A 6,215-nucleotide genomic window follows, 5' to 3' on the forward strand; every position below is an offset into this window, starting at 1 on the left:
CTGCGCATTTCTCTTCAAAATTCAAATTCTTGAGGGTTTTCGAGCCTCTGTGGCTTTATTGTTGTTATTGTTTAGTCTCTAAGTTGTGTCCATCTCCTTTGTAACCCCGTGAACTGTAGCCCGCCAGGCTCTTCTGTCCATGGGGTTTCCTAGGCAAGAAGACTGGAGCGGGTTGCCGTTTGCTTCTGCAGGGGATCTTTCTGACCCGGGGATTAGCCCTGCATCTTCTGCACTGGCATTTGTATTCTTTACCACTGAGTCACCAGCAAAGCCCATGTCAATGGCCTAGTTAGGTTCATTATATTTTCTGTGAAGATGGTTTCATCTAGCCATTTTATATCAACCCTCTCAAAGGCTTAGAGCCTGGGGTTTAATTATTACTCCACAGAGACACTCTGAAGTGAAGCTGCTACTAATTTAAAGAAACATTCTGTTGTTTTGGAGTGGCAATGGGGTATAATCCCATTTAGGTTTATTAGTAACAGGAAGCTGAAAAGGGCGATGGAAAGCCAGAGACAGACATAGCCTCCTGTCTGACTGATGGTGGTGGGAGCGCCTTCGAGGCTGATGTCTGTGCTTGGGGTCCTGAGCTTGCAGAAGAAGCGGTGTACACGGATGTGGAAGCAGCCAGGAAAGAGGAAGGAACGATTGACACACATCTGCGGGTTTAGGGACTGTGTTCGTTGTTTTGTCTTTCATTATGTTGTTACTGGCGGGCCATATGTGATATATTGTCTCACGTATGTTTTCTGAGGCTATCCCATCTTGGATCACTTAGATCCTTGGATGTTTTTCCTAGGTTGAGCATCTCACATTAGATTCATCATGACACAAGTTCTTTGGGTTTCCAAGAAAGTAAAGCTTGAGACAGAGGTTTGGGTGAAAATGTTTTCTTTGCGAGGTGATCCTAGGAAGCAGACGTGAAGGACTGAGCAGAGAGAAAACCAGCATAAAGATGTAGTATCGAGGACATTGCTGTAGGCAGCAGAGGCTTGATTCTGCTGAGACTTGATGAGACCTGTACAGATTGTCTCTGAAGCTTGTCTGCCTGAAGGGCTGGAGGCTGGGACATCTATCCACTGACTCTTGCAGCCCACAGGTGAGGATTTCCCTAAGAATGTTCATTCCACTGTCCTTGCGGACCAGACTGCCTGTGTGTGGGCTGAAGAGGTAGGTACCTGCAGTGTTAGACCCTAGGCAGAGCAGAGAGACATACAGAATTGAAGTGGAATGCGGTGAGATGGTTTAGTCTGAGCCTTCACATATTGTCCACTGCAGCTGTCCTAGAATCGGAGGGGACTGTGATAAGGGTACTTAAAAAGTCTTCTAGAATGCACATTCTGGTTCCCTCATCAGTTCATTTGTCCATCCACGTGTTCATCCATTTATTCAGTCAAATGCACATAATCGTCACCCGTCTATCCCAGGTCATGTGCTAAACCCTAAAGACACAATCGTGATCCTCATCTTTAAAGAGCTTACATTTTATTGAAGAAGCAAGAGTTCATAAAAATTAGCAGGAGTCAATAAAAGATTCCATAACAAACAGCATTGACACTTAGTCCTGAAAGAATCAGAGAAGCTTCTTTTTCATGGAAGGAGCAAAATTTAAGGTGGTCTGGACAGCCTGGGTGTGGCGAGTTAGACCTTACTAGGATTGGTGTTATGATACTCAATAAAAATTAGCTGAACTGGTTGCAATTCTGACAGTTTTATCTGTTAAAATTTAGTTTTTAGCAATTTCTGTCAAATTTACTTATTAACTGTTAGAATTGGTTCTCTGCCATGGTGTGAATATTTGGCAGGGAAGTTGTTGGTTGACTAAGATACCATTTCCATTCTACGGCCATTTTTTCCCCAGCTGACATTGTATTTTTTGGCTCTACACACAACTTTGCCAAAAAAAAAGTGACTATGACCTGAGTGTTCCCAATTGTTGAACTTTTAGACAGCTCTGAAGCAAGCAAATGCCAAAGAGAGAAACTTCCCAGGAGGCAGGGATTAATTATGTTCACGATTAACAAGGTTCAATAGGTTCTTGCTGTGCGAGTGGATTTCCTAGGCTTGCCTGGGTTGGGGTTTAAACAAGATGCAGTTTTGGCTGCTGATATCATGTTCCAGAATGCCCAGGTGTGCTCTCCCACAGAGCAGCCTCAAATGGAGCCTGTTTAGCATCACTTGCTGCTGAGAGGCATTTAAGCTCGCAACTGAGGTGTCATTTTCTGCCTACTGTGGGAAATTCTTCCCAAATGGTCCTTGGCTGGCATCTTGCCCCAGCTAAAATCAATGTAGTACAGTCCTTTGAATCTGGGAGTGGGGCCAGCATAGCAGGAGCATAATTCTCATGCGGCAAAGATGGACATGAGGGGGCTGGACAGCGTTATCTCTGGAGTTGCTTACAAACTCTGAAATGACAGCGTCATGCTAAAGAATGGATGTTGGTGCTAATGCTCCTCCCTCTTGCCTTTATGCAGAGAGAAGAGTTCCTGGATATATGTGGAGAAATTCACTCATTACTGGATTCATCTTTTAAAGTATTTATTAAGTTCCCACAATGTGCTGGCAACGAGTATGTGGTAGTGAACAAGACGAAGATTCTTGTTTCATGCAGATAACATTCTGACGGTGGTGGTGGTGATGGTGGGGAGACGTGAGAGAAGCAATCAAATAAAGAACAAGGAGACGATCAGATGCTAAGTACTGGGCTTCCCTGGTGGCTCAGAGGGTAAAGCATCTGCCTGCAATGCGGGAGACCCATGTTCGATCCCTGGGTCGGGAAGATCCTCTGGGGAAGGAAATGGCAACCCACTCCAGTACTCTTACCTGGACAGAGAAGCCTGGTAGGCTATAGTCCATGGGGTCGCAAAGAGCCGGACACGACTGAGTGACTTCACTTTCACTTTCAAGTAGTCTCTAGAGGAGAAGAGTGATGTGAGAGGGAGTCCCTTGATGGATTTTCGGAAGGCTGGTGGGTATGGGAAGTTGGATCCAACTAGTGGAGTTACAGAATAGTGGGAAATGAGAGGGTCTCATGATGATGGATGACCCTCACTGGTGGCAGTGATGTGGCTGGGATGAGGGAGTCCTCTGCTGTGAGAACATCAGTAATCAACTTAGTCTGGATGAGGTGATTAGCAGAGTATGAAGGGAAACGAGGATAAGTGAAAGGAACTTTAAGACTGGGCGCACAAGCCCCCAGGAGCACTGCTGGGGTGCGGTGTTACAGACGAGTCTCGATTGCTGGTACGAGGCCAGGTCACGCGAGGTGCAGTGCTGTGTGGCTGGGCTGCGAGGTGAAAATGCTGACTGCCACGGGGGCAGCTGGATGACAGAACTGGGAGACTACCCAACTTTCAGGTGTGTAAATCTCCTTCGTATATTCTGTCATCCTCCTCTCCCCAAGGAGCCACTCTCACGGCACTGCCTACATCTATGGCTTTATCCATGAGGGATGGTTCGTGAGCCAAGAGACGCATCATTTTTTCCACTCTATATATACACCTGCTATGAACTGCAGATTGGGAAGCCAATTTTCCATCTTTATTCGTGGCAGACGAGAAAGCAAAATGTGCATATTGTTATTTTCAAAAAGTATGTTATTGATATTTTAAATCTTCACTTTGCATATTTCTGTTCAAATTCCTCTCTTTAGAGAGACCGTTTCTTCCCATCTTGTCTAAAATAAATACCAACGCCCCTTGTACTCATTTATTACCTTTTCACAATTATTTACTTTTGGTTTATTCAGGATTACTTTTTATATTTTACACTGACTTTTTAAGTTGGGTGGTTAACTCATTATTTTAAACCATGAATTTAGGTGGATTATGTTAATTACTCTCAGGTATAATAGCAGCTATATCCCACTAGTTCTGATACATAGTTTTTACCTTTTTTGAATTGCTGTTCAATTCTAATTTTTTTTTTCAAATTTTCATGATGATTCAACTTTTGGACTACACATTATTTAACAAGTTTTCAAAATTCTTTTCCATTATAGTTTATTACAAGATATTGAATATAGTTCCCTGTGCTATATAGTAGGAACTTACTGTTTATCTATTTATACATAGTAGTTTATATCTGCTAATCTCAAACTCCTAATTTGTCTCTCCTATCCCCTTTTCCTTTTGGTAACCATAAGTTTGTTTTCTATGTCTGTGAGTCTCTGTTTTGTAAATACATTCATTGGTATTATATTTTAGATTCCACACTTGTCTTTCTTTGACTTACTTCACTTGGTATGATCATCTCTAGGTCCACCCATGTTGCTGCAGATGACATTATTTCATTCTTTTTCATGGCTGAGTCATATTCCATTGCAGGCTTTCCAGGTGGCTCAGTGGTAAAGAATCTGCCTGTCAATGTAGGAGATGTGGGTTCGATTCTTGGCTTGGGAAGATCCCCTGGAGTTGGAAATGGCCACCCCTCCAGTATTCTTACCTGGAAAGGTCCATGGACAGAGGAACCTGGTGGACTATAGTCCATGGGGTCTCAAAGAGTCAGACATGACTAAGCAACTGAGCACAATAGTCTATTATATATATGTCCATTCATCTGTTAATGAACATTGGGTTGCTTCCATCACTTGGCTATTGTGAATAGTGCTGCTAGGAGCATTGCGGTACATGTATCTTTTCAAATTAGACTTTTCTCCAGATATATGCCCAGAAGTGGGATTGCTGGATCATGTGGTAGCTCATTCTATATGGAAACTCTATACTGTTCTCCATAGTAGCTGCACCAATTTACATTCCCACCAACAGTATAGAAGAGTTCTCTTTTCTCCATACTTTTCCCAACATTTGTTTTTGTAGACTTTTTGATGATGGCCATTCTGAACAGTGTGAGGTGATACCTCATTATAATTTTAACTTACATTTCTCTAATAATAATGAGCAATGTTGAGCATCATTTCACATGTCTGTTGGCCATCTGGATGTCTTTGAGGAAATGCCTATTTAGATCTTCTGCCCATTTTTAAAAACTGGGTTGTATGTTTTATTTTCATTATTGAGTCTTATGAGTTATTTGTGTATTTTGGAAATTAAGCCCTTTTGGGTCACATTGTTTGCATAACAGTTTTTAAAAGGATTTTCAAATATATGGAATTTGGGATTTATTTTGTTGTTGATTTCTAGTTTTATTGCATTATTGTACAGTTAAGAAGAATGGACTGCAGCACACCAGGCTTCCCTGTCCTTCACAATCTCTCACAGTTTGCTCAAACTCATGTCCATTGAGTCAGTGAGGCCATCCAACCATCTCACCCTCTGTTGTCCCCTTCTCCTTCTGCCCTCAGTCTTTCCAAACACCAGGATCTTTTCCAATAAGTTGGCTTTCGCATCAGGTAGCCAAAGTATTGGAGTTTCAGCTGCAGCATCAGTCCTTCCAATGAATATTCAGGATTGATTTCATTTAGGATTGACTGGTTGGATCTCCTTGCAGTCCAAGGGACTCTCAAGAGTCTTCTCCAACACCACAGTTTGAAAGCATTAATTCTTTGGTGCTCAGCCTTCTTTATGGTCCAAGTCTCACATCTGTACATGACTACTGGAAAAACCATAGCTTTGACTATACAGACCCACGAAGCTCATCTGTCCATGGAATTTTCCAGTCAAGAATACTGGAGTGGGTTGCATTTCCTTCTCTAGGAGATCTTCCTGACCCAGGGATTGAACCCAGATCTCTTGCGTCTCCTGCATTGGCATGCAGGCTCTTTACCAGCTGAGCCACCAGGAAAACATTAAAAAGAATGTATGTTCTCAAATCAAGATTGCCGGGAGAAATATCAATAACCTCAGATATGCAGATGACACCATCCTTATGGCAGAAAGTAAAGAGGAACTAAAAAGCCTCTTGATGAAAGTGAAAGAGGAGAATGAAAAAGTTGGCTTAAAGCTCAACATTCAGAAAACTAAGATCATGGTATCCGGTCACATCACTTCATGGCAAATAGATGGGGAAACAGTGGAAATAGTGTCAGACTTTACTTTTTTGGGCTCCAAAATCACTGCAGATGGTGACTGCAACCATGAAATTAAAAGACACTTACTCCTTGGAAGGAAAGTTATGCCCAACCTAGATAGCATATTCAAAAGCAGAGACATTACTTTGCCAACAAAGGTCTGTATAGTCAAGGCTATGGTTTTTCCTGTGGTCATGTATGGATGTGAGAGTTGGACTGTGAAGAAGCCTGAGTGCTGAAGAATTGA

Source organism: Bubalus kerabau, chromosome 1 (genome assembly GCF_029407905.1).
Source record: "Bubalus kerabau isolate K-KA32 ecotype Philippines breed swamp buffalo chromosome 1, PCC_UOA_SB_1v2, whole genome shotgun sequence".
NCBI lineage: Eukaryota > Metazoa > Chordata > Mammalia > Artiodactyla > Bovidae > Bubalus > Bubalus kerabau.